Below are 20337 nucleotides of genomic sequence, written 5' to 3' on the forward strand. Positions count from 1 at the left end.
AAATTATTTCTCTGTGAGTCTTTGGAAGAAAACAAGTTTTCCACCTTAAATGAGTAATAGGGCAGGTTTCAGAAGTGGCGTATGAAAGTATTTCTTGTAATGCTGAACTTTAGCTTCTCTCATTAAGTTGATTCATTGTGTAGGTAACAAGGCAAAAGCTGGCAAGTGCTGACTGCTGTGCAAGCCTCCATGCTGAACACATCCATCATTCAAAACTTTGAATTCCAAACCTAATGGCCATGCTTCTTTTAATGCAGCGCAGGTTGGTTTTCTGGACCTGTGAGTGCACATTGCTGGCTCATGTCCAGTTTGTCATCCACCAGTAACCCCAAACCCTTCTTCCCAGAGCTGTTCTCAGTGTGTTCATCACCCAGTCTTTACTGGTACTGAGGATTACACCAGATGCAAGGTCCCATGTCTGAGTCAACACAATCACCTCTATCAGTGCAGACTGAGTGACAAATGGATTGAGAGAAGATCCTTGAAGGGACGGCCCCATGCATCTCATTGTATACAATGGAAATGTTCTCTTGGGCTTCAAGACTCTCAAGTACTTAAAAAGAAAAGAACATCCTCATCTAAAACCTGTCCCAAACGGAGTGCAAATCAGGCCCTAAATCTGCTTGGTATAACTATTTCTCAGAGGAATTTCTTTCAGAAATGGATCCTTGGAACTGATTAATCAAAAGTAGAGGTGATGTCTTTTTGTTGAGTGGGATGCATTGAGGGTCAGGGGACTATTGATTGTTCTGATTAATACACTGCACTCCCACGTCTGGGAAATGGCAACTCAAATTGGAAGGCCTCTTTTCTGCCCTGCTTTCATGGGTACAATTCCCCTCTGAAATCAGTGTCTCAGAGAAAAAAGAGAATCAATGGTTCCAGGCATTAGTGAAGGTCAGAGTGCAAGGCATAGAGGGCAAATCATTGGACATTGTAAATCATGGTCACTCTCTTAACTCACTGGATCTATTGCATTTTAGTCAGGGATTTGACCCTGAGAGCAATCTGTAATTTTCCCTCATATCTATTGTTTCTTTATATGATTTTGATGGCTATTTTGTTTTATGATCTGAGCTATTCAAGATGGTTTACAGTCAGTGTTCTATTAAATTCTAAGATTCTCAAATATTTTGACAAAAACAGGTTGATATTTTCTATGCCTTTAGTCTTTTTATAATTTCTTGATAGGTATTCCCTACCTTTCACAGCTCAAAGAATACCTCTCGTCTAGAAAGACGCTGGGAACCTAAAGGAAGGTCTGAGTATATAATTTCATATTGAAATTTGGAGGATACTCAGTATCCTGAAGGTATGCACTTCATTTGTTTATTCCTACTGGGTATTTATTTTACTTTTTTCTACATTTACTTCCCTTTCTCAAAAAACCCAAACAAAAAACCATACAGTATATGTCCTGAGAAATTTAATATTCACCTGAATTCTGCTATTACAAAATTCATAAATTTGCCCACAAAAAAAATTCAATTTTTTTCTCTTTGTGCTGTAGTTTAACCCCAGACAGCAACCAAGTACCACAGCTGCTGGTTCACTTAACTGTCACAGTGGGATGGGAGAAAGAACCAGAGAAAGGTAAAGCCCATGTCCTGAGATAAGAACAGTTTAATAATTTAATAATAGGACTAATAATAATAACTACAGGAAAACGAGAAGGAGGAATAAAACCCAAGAAACACAAAGAAAGCACAATGCAATTATTCACCACTCTCTGACCTATGCTCAGCCCATCCCCTAAGCAGTGCTCAGCTCTTCCCAGGCAATTCCCCCCAGTTTATAGATGGAGTGTGATGCTGTGTGATATGGAATATCCCTCTGGCCAGTTCAAGTCAGCTGCCCAACCATTCTCCCTCTCTCCACTTCTTGTGCACCTGCTCTTTGATGCTGAAAAGTTCTTGAGTTAGGGTAAGCGCTGCCCAGCAACAACAACACCACCATTTGTTGCCAACATTATTCTCATACCAAGCCCAAAACACAGTTCTGTACCTGCTACTAGGGAAGAAAATTAATTCTATTCTGGCCAAAACCAGTACACTTCTACATCTCAGATGAAAAGCAATCTTTAATATTTCTCCAAGGAAAAAAAATCTCCAAGGAACAAAATATCACATCTAAAAAAATATACCTAAGTAAGACAGAGGGTTTGGATTTTGGATTTTTTTTTCTCCTCTTGTTTCTTTGATTATTTGTGGATTTTATAAGCATGATCTTACTCATATATCCTAAGCCTGAACTTACAGTGTAAGCATAAAGACAAAGAAAATTTTTTGATATGCTCCTCCCAAATTTGCAGCATCTGAAAACTGAGATGGTTCAGAAAAAAATTGAACTGACTTTTGATAATTAGAGATTCATTTCTGGAGTAAGACAACTTTTTAATAGATGCCAGTGCTGTCCTTTAACATGAAGATTAGAGGAAGCTTCTGTTAGCTACTTCTGAGAAACAAATCAAAACTCTGATCATGCCATTTTCAAAGGGTTCTGAAAACCCAGTTACTCATCTCCTACAAAAAGACAGTCTATGTCTCAAGCAATGCTTCCAGCTGCCTTTGGGAATCCCAACAAAAACTCCTCTAGCTTCATTATCCATTACCTCTGTATAAGGAATAGGATAGAGAATGAAATACAAATAGATGTGGATGGATGAGAGTCTAATTTAATAACTACTCAATATAACTGCCCACTGTCTGATGCATTGCTGCATAAGGTGCTATTGATTTGAGGAAAAAGATTATATGACAGCTGGGAGAAAATGTCTGGCGCTGTTCCTCCCAAGATTTATTGTTTCTGATAATGAATAAATACATATTATGCATGAAAATCTAGCAAGGCTTTTTCCAGCTGTCTTAATATTTTCAGCTTCATGGACAAAACTCCTTATAACTTCAGGGATACTGCACATGCAGATAAAATACCTGCATGTACTCAGTCACCCAGTGAAGTCTCCCATGAAGTGCAAGTAACAGCACATAGGAGAGACTGATAAGGGTCCCTTCATGTATTAATTTTCTCATGGTACATATTGTCTTAGTTTCTATAAGTAGCATAGAGGTTTTTGATAGTCTCTTTGTGTCAGGATTAAATCTCACGTTAAACAAGGCATTAATTACCTGGTATGTCCAGGTAGCAGTGGCTCCTGGGCTAGGTATTCCTCAAAAAAAAATTGTGCTCAGTTTCAGGACTTATTCTGTCTTCAGGCCTGTCAGGATCCAAAAACTCATTTATGGCAGTGGGGGGGTTAACTGATATGTAGAGCAATATTAGGCCTGCCAAAACACTTCATATTCATCTTCATTGATTTGAGGCTCTTCTGTATCTACTCTTCCACTCTATCTTTTATTTTGAGCTTCTATCTTTATCTGAAAATCATCCTGGGTAACTTCCTGACTCATAACATAGCCAAATACAGTCCAGCTCTTCAGGCAATTCTGCAATAAGCTGGCTTGTGAAAGACCTTCTAATTTACTATTTTCCCTAAGAAAAATTCCTTTTTGCATGGGCTGTCAGATAGAAGACTACCATTCTTTATTAGTTTACCCTTAAATTGCTGCCACCTCTTAGCTGATCTTCTTTTATCTGAGTAATACAGTTTTAGCATCTTGGATATAAAAGATACTGAGCTAATGATTTTTTCCTACCACAGCACTAGAAATGAAACATTTAGAAGCATTTGTCACTGAATTAGCAGATTTCTATTACTAATTCCTACATGCATTAAAGGGATTAGAACAGGTGGGAAGTGGAAAAAGAGCTGAGATTTATCCTCCATCCCCATGACATTCTAGACACCCATATAGAGCAATAGAACAGTATACTAAAAGGCACATCTCCTAGCAGTTGTGTTAAAATTACACCTACACTAATTAGGGAAATGTGCCCACTGCTTGGAAAATACAGATGCCTCAACTCTTGTGCAATGCTCTTCTTTGGAACATATCTTTATTTTTTTTATGTTTATATATTTATGTAAACAGAGCCCTAGCTATAGATATATATATAGAGAGAGATAGACATGGATGTATATGATGATAGATCTATGTATGTGTATATTTAAGAATGAGAACACGCTGAGCCCCAGATTTCATAAAGCTCAATATCTTCATAAAATATTTTCACTCATAACTCACTGAAACTGGAAAGCCTATTGAAATTAATAAGAAAGTACTTGAACACTGAGTAAAGTAACCCAAGAGCTAAAAGCAATTATTATGAAAAGCTAATGGAGAATAAATGAAATGCTAAAGAAAACTAAAAAACAGGGGAAATGGCTCTTTAAAAATGGAGAAGAAAAAAGAAGAGGAGAGGAGAGGAGAGGAGAGGAGAGGAGAGGAGAGGAGAGGAGAGAAGAGAAGAGAAGAGAAGAGAAGAGAAGAGAAGAGAAGAGAAGAGAAGAGAAGAGAAGAGAAGAGAAGAGAAGAGAAGAGAAGAGAAGAGAAGAGAAGAGAAGAGAAGAGAAGAGAAGAGAAGAGAAGAGAAGAGAAGAGAAGAGAAGAGAAGAGAAGAGAAGATGCGATAGTCACAGCTCAACAGCTTAACTCAAATTCCTACAAAAACAAGGAAAAGATAAAAAATCTGTAAACATCAAGAAGACAATATAGTAATGAGCAGAAAACCAAAGCAATGCCTGGATTTGGTTTTTTTTTTCTGCATACAAGAATCATATGAATCACTCTTGCCATGCCCCCTGCCCGCTCTCCACTTTTCAGTATCTTTCAAAATCAAAACATTCATTAGTGGTACTTCTTAAACTCAACCCAAACATTTGTTAAAACACAGTTTTGTCATTATTTGAACTGCTTTTGAGAGACAAAACATGAAGTCAATTAATTGCGACCAAATTCTTTAAAGTAACACTGATCATTTCAGATCTTGTGTCAAGTATACTTCCATGCACTAAATGATTCAGTTATTTTTATTGTTTAAGATCCTGACATTTTTAACCTTTCCTCAAGTCAATAGCATCCTCATGAAACTCTCCAGGAATTATTCAAGTCATTTCCACTAGGCACAAGGTTAAGGGTTCTAAGAATCATTAGTAACCCGTGCGTAGCAATCATTTTATAAGTATGATGTTTTCCAGATTATGCATGCTTTGACATGTCTAACAGGATAATAGTTTTAGCAAACTGAGGGAGATTTCTAATTTTGTATGAATGAAAATCAATATATATATCTTTGGATTTACTATATATAACTGTTATAATTCTTCCAGCATTTTATCAGCTACTCCTCTGGGTCAATCTGAACAAATTACTAATGTAAGACAAGCATTGTACTACTCCCTGGGGAAACTGAGGCAGAATCTTCCTTATCAACATGATTAGGCCAGTTGAAATGAAACACAATGAAAGTTGTGTTTGTTTATTTTCCTTGTATATGACATATATGATAGTCCAGAATCAGCAACAGCAGCAATTAGCATCAGGCCAGTGATACCCTTCTATCCTGCACTGTGTCAAGAGGCTCTGATGCTGAGGCATGGCAGTTTTGGGAGATGGGGATGGATGTGGTTCTCAGCAGCATCAGATCTGTTGAAGCCAGTTGCCAGAGGTTCTGTAGTCCAAGTGTACATGTGCAGGCGCATTATCCACACCTCCATCTCTAGACCATAATGAAGATGTTCATGTCATAACAACAGCAGACCTAGGTAGTCTTTTACTGTCAGTTTGGATGGCAGAAACATCTGTGGTTAAACCATCTCAGTGAGTCATTTAGTCTTTCCTTTTATAAAACCTAAGGTGTAATACTACAGTGTACCTGCTGCTACTCCAGTCACAATTACTTGTCAATCAGAATAATCAGATCTGCCATATAGTTTTAAGTGACTGACTACTGAAAACAGGATCAGCCCAAAATGCTGTAGGACCCTTCTCATTTGCTGAATGTCTTCCACAAGGAAAGGCAGCAAAACTGAATTTCAAAAGATTTTTTTCTCTTGATATTTCATTTGCATCTTTATGTGACCTCTGTCTTTACCGGTTTGAACCTCTCTGGAGTTGTCTCACATTTGCCATAATGCTTCTGCTTGCCTCCATCTTACTGAAGCTATAGCTTTGATGCAGAAGAGTTTTAATAGACTGGGAGTAAGAATTCTGAATTGCAGGGACACCTTAAATAGTCAAAAAAAATTTAAAGACTAAACTAGCTCTGAGTCTCAGAAAGCCATTATCTTGAAGCTATTGCCTACATTTCTCTGTATCTGATACAAAGTTACCTTAAGTATTCTGTCTCACCTAGGTACAGTCTGGGCTGCTGGCGCGAGACTTCTTTTTCATCAACCATGTACGTCTTTTAAAACACCTCATTTTCCTTCCTGGTTCAGCTCAGTACTCAAGACATATTTTATACTTCCATTTTATCACCTCTTGGGGTTTTTCACTCCAACTGCTCTGAGACTGATGGAGATGTGCTGGGCACACATACAAAGTTGCAGTGTTACAGACAAACAACTAACTATGCATCCCAAAATTTTTAGCTATGTTACTGCACCCTTTTTTGGGAGTTGCTTTTTTTTGAACAAAAATATCTGCATTTTCTTGTTTACACAGCAAAGAAGTGGTTATCATTCTCATGTGGTTAAAAAAAGCACCACATTATGCCAAAACACTTGAAATAACAAATGAAACACTGATAATAAAGCCTCACTCCTTGAAATCACCTTTTCTGTAATTATTTTGCAAATAACTTCCAAATCTGGTGATGGAGCTGTAAAGACTAGACGAGGTTAACTGCTCTGCTATCTCATTGTCCAAAAATTAATTCTTTAGTTCCCAGAATTGGGGAACAGATCCCAAAAGCCCTGGAGACAGACTTAGAATGATTTTCCTGATATATCTTTCACCTTAGACTAAAAAGGAAGGAGAAACTAAAGCACAGTAGATTCACTATTTCCTTAACACAAGAGAGCATATTGGACTGTGGTTATTTTTCAGAGGGGAAACCTTATGAGAATTATTTCAGGGTCATACTATTTTATGGACCTAGAGGGAATGCTGAGAAGTGAAATTCTTGTCATTCTTAACAGATAACAGACTATGAAAATCACGTTATATACCCAGTTGTTATCTTTAATTGAGAATCTGTTTTACCAAAGGTAGAGAAAAGCAGAAGCAAAACTCAACAATATAAGAGCAAGCTAATCCCTCAGGTGATACAATTAATGTTTTGGAAAACAAAAACACCATCAGCAAATAGGAAACTCATTGATGTTAAAGAATGATTTGTGTTCTATGTTGAGTTTTGATAACTTTGTCTGCAAACAGTGTTTTCCTCCTGACCCAGAATGCCTTGACTATTGTAATATTCTTCTTTCTGCCAATTTGGACATGAGCTGAGAAGTGCAGCCATGCTTATTCTGATTCTTTGTTCTGTGAGAAGTCTTCCCTTGCTTACTTGCACGTTTCATTTTTTATGCATGAGGAAAAAACAGAACATAAACATTGCGCTGACAGTTGCATGTTACGTCAAAATTTTTATATATTTTTCTATCATATCATGAATATGCATTTGTTTATGTAAATGCACATAGTATCTCTTGAAATCTTTAGGAGATATACAACAACTACAAGTCAGAATATAAATACATGTGAAAAAGAACGCTAGAAAATAACTACTCTTGTAGATCACACATTCATAGTAATCGCTCTGAGAAAATCATAAAAATAACTCTTCTCAATACTTTCAGGCTAAAAGCAGCCCCCTACATTTAAATTGAAGCAAGACACTTTGAGTATTTCCTTCAGAGTGTGTATTATAAGTACCAATGTAATTAAATGCCACAGTTTTGACCTGAGCAAACTTTTGGAAGTGCTCAGAGGATTTTCAGGGTCATACCACACCCACACAGATTTTTTGAACTCTCAGAAGTGGATCCCTAGTAAGGAATGATGCCAGTAGGTTAAGATTTCCACAGCTTTAAAAAGAGCAAGAAACAACCCAGGAGCAGACACTGAAGAGCAACTGAATATGGGTACATTTCTCCTCTCCACATCATTGCCCAAGTAGATGTTTCGTTTTCTTTCTCTCTTCTTCTTGGCTGCTTTCCACGGAATTACAAAGTTGCCCTTTGGCATGTGATCAGAAACACCAGAGTGATCTTCATCTCCATGTTCTGACACAGAGACAGTTTTAGAAATTTGCTCAGTGGCTGTGTCACCAATGGAAACTGGTTTTTGTACCAAGGTTGCAACACACTTTGCAAGTAAGACAATAAAATTATCTTTGGTTGCTAAAATATCCTCTCTTTTAAAAAATGAAATCTTAGCGTTGAAAATCTTAGTGTTCCCTATATTCTAATCCATGACAATTAACCTATACACAGGGTGTATTTCCAGTTGTAATGTAATGTAGCATTCCTTCAAAGAGGAGTCAAAAACAATCATAGGCTAATGAGATTTTACAAGAACCACCTGCTGGTTGCTTTCAATTAGATAAAATGCCCTGGTTGGAAGTGAAGAAACGCATTTTCATTATTTTCAAAGGGATTGCACAACAGAAAGTAATAAGAGTAAAAGAAATGAGGAACCAATAGAACAGTCTGGACTTTCCAGCTCCACTTCCCTCCTCCTCATTTCTATTTGGGGAAAAAACAAACAAACAAACAAATAAAAACAATGGCAATACTGAGTGTCCAAATACACTGAGGATGAACACAGAGAAAGCTTCATGAATACCTGATATTGTCAGTTCACTGACTCCCCAAGACAAATTCTAAAGCCAATGCCTTTGAGTCAGATGAAGCCTTTTGTTCAGTTCTAGATGAAATGTTTTCCCTTGCATTTCTGTTGTCATTTTTAAGATGAAAAATATCTTTTTTAAAAGCAAAAGGCTATTTTAAATAATCTAGTTATTGGATTTCAAACTTTTTACTGAATTCAGATTTCAGAGTATCGCTAGGGAAGAAGGATGTGATCAGAAAGAACATTTTGACAAAACCTGACATAATAGTCAGATATACTTTTTAAACATTTGTTTATTCAAGAAACCAAGGGCCAAAATGTATTCTGCCATCCTATTGAGACCTGGGCTTTCCATTATAACATCAGAAACTACTTTGGACATTTCTGTGTTTAGAAAACTGATATAAATCAGAAGGCAAAGCACCCAATACAGCCCCCTATGAGTGGAGGAAGATCATGGGGCAGAACATGACAGATTCTTTCTCTTTTATGATTATTTTATAGCACTTTCATACTTGTAAGTTCCAGAGAAAAAATTGAAAGAGCAGAGAACTGAAGAGCCAACACTCTTTACATTTCCTCCCACCTCATGTCAGGGTGTAAAGGACATTGACAGCAGAGTCTGTAAGACTGAGAGGTTATTAATAGGGATGTAAGACCTTCAGATTGGCAAAAAATCTTCAAGTTAGATTCTCTCTTCTCATGTAAATGTTTCATTTGTAGTTTTACACCACTGAATTTTTTGAAGCATTGTGGAGGATTTAAAGACAGGTGTATAGCACTATGGAAGATGCTTCCTGAAAACTGCTTTGGAATGCTTTCCTGTGGGTATGGTTTTCTATGGAGTCTGAGTATTTATATGGTTCTATTACCTCTGTTAGCAACATCATTTTCAGATAATGTGTCTTTTAAAAAGACTTTCTACACATTCCACCTGACATCTAAATGCTGATTTTATTTTGTTCACAATTTTTCACAGCTGAAAAAATACATAAATTGTTTCCCATGATTCTTGTTCTACATGACAAGTGATCTTTTAATAAATTAAAAAGATAGTCAGTGGATAATACTCAGCTCTACAGAAAAGGAAGATTCCTTTCAGAAAAAGACAGAAAACACAAATGAAACAACTTCTCCACTGGCTGGCATTTGGGATGGGGAAAAAGAAAAACAAGTTATAAGGAAAAGAGAAAATACCTTAACAATGAGAGACCTGACTTTTAATAAATAAATAAATATATAATTTAAAGTGTTTTGGTTTTTTTTAAAGACAAGAAAAACAAATTGAGCACCTTTGCCTTCCTAGGTGTTTGTGATTAATTACCTTAGCTGAAGGAAGGTTTTAAGGGCCTCTGGTTCCAGCCAAAAGCCAAAGAACCTTGCAAAAGGAAGAAGCCTGTCCCTGTGAGAAGCGCAAAAGTGCTTACAAAAGGATTTTTCCTTCAGTCAACTGAAAAAAGGTCAGATCCATCAGTGATTGATAGAAGCTGAATGCACTGTCACACTTCTTGAAGTCTCAACAGCTGTATACCCTGAAGATATTGTTCAAAAAGATGTCTTTTGAACTGAGTCACAGGCAGAATACTATTTAAAACTCTTCTGTGCCACTAAAAAATAAAAACTCATGCTTTAGAGGCTACATCGTCCAGAACCATGGCTTTAATACAGACAGCTGTGGCAAACAGTCCTTGCCTGCTGAGGAGAGAGAGACAATGTGTCATCTAGAGGCTGACACACCACATGGATTTCCAAGTAAATTCAAATATGCCAAGCAGATCCCCAAAAAAAAAAAGTGTTCATGCAAAAAGCAGGCTGAAAACCAAAAGGTGAATAATCTTGGTTTTTCATAAAGTGTCATATGCAAATGAATTTAAAAATTAGGGAAATTAAGCTGTGGGTGAGTTTTGGTTTTCAAAATTTAAAGCAAGAAGGGATTAGTTTTAAATCTAAGACAGTAAGTCTTGTTTATCATCATTTGTGGTTCATCAGTCAGGAAAGGTCAGATGATGTTTCTCAGGGACAAATTTACTCGTGGTCACACTAGTCCCAGATCAATCCATGGAGAGGACTGGGTGCATTAAAGCTCACTTCCCCCTGCTTTGTAGGATCATAATTTTCTTCTGACTCAGCTCAGCCATGCATAACTGACCTTTCCCTCCATCTCCCTTAGCTTCCCAGCCTGGCAAGAGGGATTAGTCAGCAGTGGTCTTTGGGCTTGTTTCCCCCTTACTGGTGAGTCTCCTCCACAGCAGCAACTTCTGAAATATACTATATGTACTGGAACAAATAAATAAATAAATAAATATATACACATATGTATATAAGATGCCTCCTTCTGAACAAGTGGTTTGCTTTGGGCATAGAGAGTTCACATTAAACTTTGGTTATTTTTAAAACAGAGTTCTTTCTGTGGAGGAAGAAAACTGCAATTTCTCTCCCTTGCCCATTCTGCCTATTCATGCCCACAGTATTTAGAAAGTTAAATCAAATTTTATTTCCATTTACACTATTGCAGAATGCCTAATCCAAACTGCAATCTAGCCCTAAAGAAATAAGAACTGTATTTTATTTGTGACAAGGCTGGCCAACGTGTCTAGCTTTTAAATATTATATTTAAGCTACTCCCACATGAAGTTTTCGTAATGAATGTTCTTATTGTTGTGTACCTTCCAGCACTGCCTACCAAGACAGGAGCAGGCAGCGTATCCAGAGCTGCTACAGCAGACTGATTGAGAATCATTAGTGAGACAAAAGGGCAGATGACAGACATTAATATAAGAGAAGGAAAAATTACCTCATGCCATGCCCAGGAAGAGTATAATTGAGTTGTTTCTAAATGGGAAAGGAAACCACTTCGAGGAGGGAAGCCTGCTGATACCATTCATCGACTGCCAAGAGAACTGGAACATCATCGTGCATTGCAGCTCCAACCACCAAGGTAGCCTTGTTACATTGCCTGTGGAAGGCCATGACTTGGTCATCACTGGTCCCCAGGGCCACCACAATACCTGCAGAGAGTCAGTCCTTGCCCTCTCATGCTCATTCTTGGCTACATGGACTATGAGTGGACAATGAACAGCTTGGTGGGGGTCACCTTGCTCCACAGGCTCCAAGCAGATCTGTGCCCCCTATGACTTTAAACCCCTTGCTCATACCCATGTATAAACTTACTGTGTCCCTGGGATGTGAATGCAAGATCCCTGCAGCACTCGTGTCACACTATGAGAGGGACAGCAGATACCTAAGGAGAAAGAGCTTCAGAGAGAGAGTGTGAGAGAAGAGATTCCTCTGTCCTATCAAAGTTGCAAATAGCTTGGAAAAGAGTCTACTGACATCCCTGAGGTCTTCTCAAAAATGTTTTTTTTCATCTGTGAACACATCTGAAAAAGAAAGGGGCAACATTTTGTTACAACTCTATGCAGCAACCTCATCCTAAAAATGCTGTGTGGATTGGAGCACATCCACAGCACAGTCTCTGCTCCCAGATGTACCCAGACAAGGAGACACCAGGACTCTAAGATATGTTCTTGCTTTGCAGCCATGGCAGGGCAGAGCAACCTCAATGCTGTCACGAAAAGATGGAGAGAAAGGAAATTCCTTCATCCTGACAGTGACAGCACCTAAAATCCTGTGCTACTTTGCTGAGTAGATATATTGAGTAGGATATTTTTTATTCTATTTATTGAAGAAGAATTTAGCTTGCTAGTGTTTGAAACGTATTCTTTGTAAGATATAGTGCTTGGCTTTTTTCATTACTGCTGTTGATTAGCATTCACATGGCTTTTTATTTCTTTTGAATGACAGCATATGAAAAGGTGTGTGTCACTGGATACAGTCTTGGGATATTTTTTCCTACATATTTCTATACATCAGCTATTTATTTTGCCCTGGTAGATCTTGATTCTTTCATTCCTTGTATCATCTTTGTTTCACTTTCTTCTCTTGTACTGTACACTCAGAGTTGTCAGAAGATGCATGTCAACCCTCAAATCTAGGCCCAGGTGGTGTATATACAGATCAAGTCAAAAGATGCCAAACATAAGTATACATACTCAAATTAATTCTCCTTTTTCTTTTTCTTTTTTTTTTCTTTTGGACAAAATGTTTAATATAAAAAGGTTGCAAAATTGTTGTCCTTGGGTGTCTGTCCTATTTCATGCTACAGACGACTTAATTGTGTAATTTGGACATGTATTCTGTTACAATTAGTGTTATATATATAATGTTATATAAAGTACATATCCAATGTTACAATTATTTAATTTGAAATATATTTTACTACATAATACAGTGTAAAGTAGAAAACATAGGTGGTCTTCTCTATTCAAACAAGAGACTGCCGCGGTTACCAAGCAAGGGTCTCTCACTCATCTTGAAAACATTTTCTGAGGAGGCAATTAAAAAAAAGTGGCAAAAAGTAAGTGAAGGAGTGAGCAAGCTCACAGTGTTGGTTTAGAGGATAGAAATTACTTGTTTGTCTTTCAGCAATGAGAAGCAATAATCCTGAAATATTATTTTCCACTTAGATCCAAGGATGTCAACTGTTTTATACAACAAGATACATAACTATATTAGTTCATAATATAAACTAACTCTGCATACTGAAATCAAATACCTGAATGGGCAAAAGCTAGGAAAAGACATACTTCTTCAACATGTTAGTGGAGACCATTTCATCTGTATTCAGCACAGTACAACTTGGAGCAAACTCACCAAACTCTTACACTCCTGCTCTTATTAGAAGAGTCTGTGTATATCAGACCTGTATTGTCAGGATCATTTCACGTGTCACTGAAATGCAGGCAGTGCTGAAGAAAAGCAAACTCTTAACAAAGCAGTATATTAGCTGTAAACAGACAAGTATGAGACTCCAGGGAGACAAAAGCAAAAGGGGTGACCATGACCCTGAAGCTCTGCTTAAATGAATTCACAGTAAATTGCCTCATTTATCCTTTTTCCATAGCATGGAGGCAGCAAGTCGCAGTGTTTTCCACAGTTCAGTTCCCCCATTTGAATATACAGAGAGACAGCACACACATAGAGGCTGGAATCAGCACACACACCCAGATCAGAGTCTGATCTCTCCATGCATCAGGGAAAAACACATGAATTGAATGCTTGGGCAAAAACTTGGCATAATAAGTCATTCAGTTCAAGCCAGAGAGTTCTCAAAAAAAAAAAAAGACCCTCCCTGTAGTTTCCTGTAAGACTGCACCTCAGCTGAACCTTTTGTTAATACTGTCATACTGCGTGCTCTAGAAGCAAGAAGCCACCCTTTGCCCCACAGATGTGAAGTGGTGGTGCCGAGTTATCCACAGAGTGGATCCCATTATGTCAGAGGATGGTTATCCCACTGTCCTCTACAACTAACACTAATCCATAGTGCCAACCCCATGACCATGAAGAAGTACTGGTGTCATTTACAGTGCACCTAAATTAGGATTCTTTTTCTTAATGCAATGTCTCACTCATAACCTCTTTTATACCTGTGGTAGATGAGATTTCTGAAACTGGTATATGTGACAACAATATACGAAGGAAAAGAAAACTAACGTGAAAAGCCATGCTTAGGTTTAATTTTTTCAAAAATTTTCTGACGTCTGCAATTTCAGCAACAGGGAGAGAATCTGACAGTTAAAGATAACCACTTCTCCAATCAGCTGTCTTATTTACCAGGCTGCTAGATGTTGAATAATTACATCTGCTCAAAGATTTCTTTAACTTTTAATTTATATATAAGACCATAAAAGATACAAGATTGACAGCACTGGAAATGGAAAGCCTCTAATTTATCCAAAAAAAGGCAAACTGCCTTTACTGGAGGCAAGAGTGATGGAATTCTCTCCCTTCACACTTCTGATGTGCCTCAGCTTGAGAAATAGGTGCTGCTGATAAGCTGAGTAAAATACAGAATAATAACAATTAAATATAAGAGGACATGAAAATTTAAGTTCTACAAGGGCCTTTGTGTATTTCTAATTAGATCACTTTTGAAGCCAACAGTTACTAAGATAGCCAAATTACTCTGAGAAAACCTGGTTAATTTACGAGTAAAACAGGGCAGGAGCATGAAAAAATAGGACTACTTTTCTGAAGAGTTCTTTGATTGAAAAGGATTTGAAGTCCTCATCTTTGCCCGTTTCTGAACAGAATAATATTCTGTGAACAAACAGCTCACATGAACAGCGTGAACATAGATGGACAAAATGGAGCAGACATTGAAAGCGAGGCAGACCAACAGTGCTCGTCAGATGTGAGAATGGACCCAACAGGAGTTTCCACTTTAAACAAGCAAGTTTTTAAGAAATGTATAGAAAAGCCAAAATAACTGGACTCTGAACTTCTTAGTGCAGCTTTCAAATCCCACCACAATTCACTCAGTGTTTTCATTCTGACTGGACAAACCAACTAAAGTCACCTGTCTGCCGTGAGAAATGCCTGATCCAGTGTAGCAGTCAGTGACATACGTAGCCTGTCTGTCTCAATTCCCTATAGCATCTCCTGGGACTTCTGTTCCTTGGCACAGAGAAGGAAATAAAAATAGCTTGCTTCTAAATCATATTCATGTATTTTCAGACTAGAGAGTACTAATTTCCTGCATTCATTCCTTCCCCAAATCCTTAATCTTTCCTACGTATTTTTAATTGATTTGGGGTAATGCATCCGATTTAAAACAGGACTAGAGAAACAATTTTTTACTGAACCTTGACCTTTTCCAACATACAAAATTCTCCAGCAGAACGGCACAAGGGACTTCAAGGAGCCCCAAAAATATTTTTTCAGAGCAGCATGGCAAATGGTAACAATAAATGCAATAAATGTATCTTTGGGAAGTCACATTATCTATGAATTTACTAATTGCAATTGCAATTGCCAAGCAAAAGAAGAAAGAAAATAAATGTCTAATAATAAAAAAATAGGTACTAACTGTGAGAGATGATGGTAAATAGATAAAAACTAATAATGAGCAGTATGTGGATGCAAGCAAACACAATTTACACCTACCATCTCACATTTATCTCCAGAGGCTTTTTTAAACAGAAACAGCAGAGATATAACTTCTTTCTCCTTCCTTTTCTCTGTAAGGCAAAGGTTGACTTAATGTCTTTGTAAATTTGTGATATTAAGACAATTCCTTAACCCATCAGCTGAGTGCGTAGGGGATACAGTGTGTAGCGATCTATGACATCTTTAGGAAGCTTTAGACAAAAATAGTGCGTGCAAATTTTGACAGACACAGTGACCACAGCAGTTCATTTGCACAGCAATGTTGATTTGTCACCAAGATGGAGGGTTTTATGCTGTTATTTGCTGCTATCATCCAGTAAAATATTGTAATCCAGGGTTGATGATTCTTCTAAATGCTAGTGACCAAGCTCCATGCTAGCTAGTTTCACACCAAAGCCTCAGCAAACAGGCAGAATCAGAAAAGCAGATTTCAAACTTTGCAGTTAGGAAAGGTGTACAAAAACTTGATTTTCAGAATGCTGAGAACACAACTGACTCCAGAAATGTTTGCAAACATAAAGTTAGCAGAGTCATTCTTTTCCAATCAGGTATTACGCACCTTTTGATTTATTTGTGTTTTTCCTATCACGTCTCCATCTGTTCCTTTTGTTGCCTCAAATCTACAGTGATTTTGACAAAGCTGCATTTGACCATAAGATATTCTAAGACCCCTCATGCAATTAGCACAGCAGATATGAAGCCAGACGAAAAATTGACCAGTAAAACCCATGAATTCTTAAAACAATTAATATAGTTCACTGTCCAATGAGAATCAGAGAAAAGTCATTTAAAAGATAAGACAAAAAGGATTTCTGTAATTTTAGATTGTGTAAGGTCTGGGAGGAAGTCAGCGTCAATGACAGAATGAAAACCTTTTTCCAGTCAATGAAGAACAGAATCCTCTTGGATTCCTCGTACAGTTCCCATTCCTAACATGAGATGATGTAATAAATCCTCCTCAAGAAAACCGGGTAAAGAAAAACAAAACGAAGGAGGTTCCTTCTTTATACTGGGATAAATCAGTATGAGGAGAAGCTACCCAGGTTTATGTCCAGAAGGCAAACATAGTTTTTATAATTGGATCCTTTTTCTTGGGGTAAGTGTCTCATCCAGCTGGGCTCACCATTCTGCATTAATCACAGAGGAATACTCTGCTTTCATTCAGTGTGACATTTCCTCTGTGTATGACTTATTAGCATGAAGTTTCAGCCTAGAGCTAAAAATAGAAGCCTAGCCTCTACTAAGCACCATCTTCCAGCTAAGCAGGAGTATTTTAGAGCCTTTTAGCTGTAAGTAGATCTGATATTTACTAAAGAACGAGAGTACAAGAGCATCAAACCTAATTGCAGTAGACTGGATGACATTGCTTGAGTCTTTTTCTCCTGGTACGTTTCAGTAATGTACTAAGCATTTGCAGAATCCTATCAAAATTAAAACAAATCAGCAGTGGAAGGATAGTTGGCTTCTAGAAAAAAATTTAGTCTGACTTTTTAATTGGGATTTCAATCCTGTCCAAAGCTTCTTTCTAGATGTTTCACAGACATTGGTATAGCTAAAATAAATGGCATAAAAATATAATCAAGTAACTTCAGAAAAAAAAACACCAAATTGTTCATCTTTCAAAATGTAAAGGAGAAAATAATGAATTCAAAAATATAAGTTCCAGGGAACTGTAAAATCAACCATATGAAAATAACTCAATCACAAAACAGCTAATAAAATTGCTATAATATATTAATTTATAAGGGAGGATTTTTTTATAATTTTCCGAGAGGCTGTTAATAAATTGCACAGAAATACAGTGAAAGAACTGTTGTGATTGCAAAAACTACAGTAAAAAGGAATAGAGTGTCAGAAACACCAACATTTTACTTACTTTTAAATGTTAAAAAATTAGAACTAGCTGCACTGCTGCTTGTGCCCTCCAAATGAGTTAAATGAGGTGGAGATGTGAAGGGAGCTGACCTCTCAGGGCTGGCCACTTCAGTGGCCACGTGCTATGACCAGATGGTGTTTCTTGCCGTATAAAATAAAAGCCCGTGGACCTGCTGGGTACAGGTGCCGTGCTGCCAGGCTGTAGTAGTGTCATCCCAGGACACATGGGACTCATTGCCCAGACACAGAACTTCTCTGCCAAGACAGGATGGCAAAAGCAGCTGTCAGCTTGAGCCAACTCCATCAGGTCCCGCCAGTTTCTTACTGAAAGCTGCTCATATTATTCCATGCTATTTTTCTATCAGTTCACCAAGTCACCAATTTTAAACAGATCTTTGCTGTACCTTTCCATTCCACATCTTGACAAGAAGGATTCTGGCATGGTGGTGATCCTTGCTTGGCCCACAGTGATCTCTTATGTAAAAATGTCACTCTGCCACACTCCTTCAAACAGTTTGAAGGATGCTGTCATCCTACACAGAGTCCACATTCTTTTGGGCCTCTCTATGAGTTCTTCTGAAATCTTTATATCCTTGGGCTTCCCACATGACTTTCCCTTTTGTTCATAATATCATTCCATGAAAAATAATTCCAACTCTTTTTGTTTATTTCCAGACTTACAAAAGATGCTTTTGAACACCACTTTTGTGATCTTGCAATCAATGCTGAAGTTTTTCAACTCACAATTTATTTCCTCAGAACAGGGTACGGTTCAAATTTTACCATGTTACATATTACCATCTGTATTTTTTCATTGATGTTGCCAAATACCCAGATTTTACTGAACCTGATAAATGTTGCTCTACTCTTGACTCTATGAGTTGTTAATCCTCACAAGAGCTTCTCATCTGTATCACAGAAATTATGGCTTCTAAATTATAAATTTTTCACTTGTTTCAAGTCCATATTTGCATCTTCTCGGTTGCCTTCAATAAATATTAGGAGCAGGCAACCCTCCAGCCTTCCCTATCTTCTTCTTTAGGAACCTTCTTTTCAGCATGCACAAACTTAACCAGCAAAAACTGCGTGATGCAGCCTATGTGATACATCCCTTTTCTGCTTATTTCCATTTTGCTAGGTGTAAACAGGTAATGCAGTATCCAGTTTCAGGTCTAATTGGAAAAACAAAAATGAGAGGATAATTTCCTCATTCTGCCTTCCTCTAGTAATCAAGCCTGAGTATTTGTTGCTGATGTAAATATGATACCATAGATATTAATTTACATTTTAGCAAACACATGACTTCATTGTATATTCTCAGGCACAGGCTCCTTGCTCTTCAAAATCAATGCTTCACAGAACTGATGAAATAAGCTTCTATTAGCCTTTGATATTCCAATAATTTTGCTGTTATTTCCTTGAGGATGAGTTAAATGAAACCACACCCATCCACATGACCTATCTCCCCTGCTTGTTTGATCCCTGTTAATATTGCTATTGAAACTGCCTCATCTGATATTCAAAATAAAGTAATGGCCCTAAAGTCCTCACTTTCTCTAGTATTACTCGTCAGTGGAAATGATGCGTCTACCGTTGAAGGTTTTTTTGAGGCAGAATTTTCCAAAGGATAATACAAGGAGGTCAAACATCACAGTGTGTGGTCTCCACTCCAGCACTTCTGGGGGACGTGACCAAATCTGGAGGGAGATGTCAGTCCTTATTTTCACTATGACTCTCTCTTTATTTTCTGTTACATTAAATTATCTAAAAATCTATGGTTACATTCTAAGAATTTTATTATTATCATCAGTCTTGCTGCAGCTACCAGAAGGGGACATTGCAGTGATTCACCCTTTTCAGTAAGATGTTTTAACCTTAATTTCAATGCAACTTTCCACAAAATATATTTCCTCTAGATTTATATGCACCATTGCTTCTACTGCTTTCCTTAAATTCTGAGAGAAGAGCTCCCTTCCCTTGTAGCTGTATCCAATTGAGAAAAAAGACATTGCAGATAAGTAAAATGACTGAAGAATTGAAGAGAAAACAGTACAAAGGATATTTCCTTTTTATTTTCTTTTTTTTTTTTAAAGAATGGTTTGTCTTCAACAGTTTTCCTTAAGCCCAGAATGGCTCCATCTTCTTGAAGAAGATATCCTTCAATTTTTGTGGCACCACAGCATTCATCTTTTTGAACTTAAGCATGTGGTTTCTAGAAGCTTGGACCATCACATGAAGTTTGACAGGTTTTAGGAAATTCTCGTTACAGTAGACAGGAGAATTGAAACTGTTTCATCTCAGGTGAAAAATGAGGAAGTTTAAATCATAGGTTTTGAAAGTACCACATGGGGAAATCCCCAGATATAGTTGATTTGACATCTCAATAAGAGAGAACAAGGCATTGCAATGTAAAATGAAGCACATGAAAGAAGGTCAGCATTGCTACCTTTCAATTAAACTTGTGCTTCTGAAAGGTTGAGGTGAAGGACCTCAAGGCCTCTCATATCAACTTTTGATGCTGAACTGAGTGTCCATATTTAAGTTTGATCTTAGAAAAGAAATAACTGGACATCATCTTGTAACACATGACTGATACCACAGATTAAAAAATAATAAAGGGTCTGATTCACTATTGATTTTTTGCCTTTTTGGCTATGTTTTGAGCTGGTGCAAATCAGCCTAACCTTTTGATGTCAGTGGAGTTATGCCCTCTCTGACCTCCTGCAAGGTCCACGCTGATGAAGAACTTACCATTATG

Source organism: Molothrus ater, chromosome 2, assembly GCF_012460135.2.
Source record: "Molothrus ater isolate BHLD 08-10-18 breed brown headed cowbird chromosome 2, BPBGC_Mater_1.1, whole genome shotgun sequence".
Taxonomy (NCBI): Eukaryota; Metazoa; Chordata; class Aves; order Passeriformes; family Icteridae; genus Molothrus; species Molothrus ater.